The sequence below is a fragment of the Monopterus albus genome, unplaced genomic scaffold (assembly GCF_001952655.1).
Source record: "Monopterus albus unplaced genomic scaffold, M_albus_1.0 scaffold88.1, whole genome shotgun sequence".
Lineage (NCBI taxonomy): Eukaryota > Metazoa > Chordata > Actinopteri > Synbranchiformes > Synbranchidae > Monopterus > Monopterus albus.
The window spans coordinates 1,012,825-1,013,639 of record NW_018127968.1 but is presented as its reverse complement, the minus strand read 5'-3'; the positions used below and the strand labels follow the sequence as shown (position 1 = coordinate 1,013,639).

General features: G+C 45.9%; 1 protein-coding gene across 1 annotated transcript in view; it reads right to left on the bottom strand.

Moving 5' to 3' along the window:
- Nucleotides 1-815, bottom strand: part of LOC109964399 (receptor tyrosine-protein kinase erbB-4) — a 300,706-nt gene that overhangs the window by 171,207 nt on the left and 128,684 nt on the right. The window lies entirely within an intron of this gene.

The following is an 815-nucleotide window of genomic DNA, read 5'->3' as shown; positions in this document are numbered from 1 at the left end:
CTTCGTCCCCGCCACTGATGTGACCTACATATCACTGCAGTGTCGTCCACAAACTTTAGGATGATGTTGTCTTTATGAGAGGCGACACAGTCGTGGGTGAACAGGGTGTAGAGGATGGGACTGAAGACACATCCCTGTAGGGTGCCAGTGTTTGTAACAATGCTGGCTGAAGTCCTATTGCCAATCCTGTCAGTCTGGGGCCTGCCAGTCAGAAAGTCCAGGAGCCAATCACAGAGGGTGGGGTGCAGACCTAGTGTGGACAGTTTGTGGGGGATAACTGTGTGCAGTGTGGTCTCAAACTGAATCACCCTTTCGCTTGTAAAGCAAGCCAAATTATGAATGCAGTTTTACTCACAACTTCGATGGACAGTCAGCTGGATGAACCAGTTACTAGACAATGCTGTATAATGAGATGAGGGGGAACACACGCAGTCGCCAGGCGGCGTCAACAACCTTCAGAAATCTCCCAAACAGCCAATTGCAAATAAGGAAGTTCAAGACTGACAGTCTGATGTCCTACAAGGTTAGGTAGTGCAACTGACCACAGTCAAATCAGCTGCCATTCAGTTTTCTAAGAGGTGGAAAGGGGAGGGGAGTGGTCGCGGATGCAGGTGAAGAGTTCGCCTCTCCCAAATGGAGTGGACGAAGGGAGGGTTGGCCCACTTAGTAAACTATTAAGTTAGTGACACCTTGACTTTCTTCCAAACAATGCACATTTCATTCATAATATTATAAACACACACCTAACATTTGCAATTTTTTGTTTTTCCCAAATTGTGTGAAATTGTTAATACAATAAAAATAGGTAATACAAG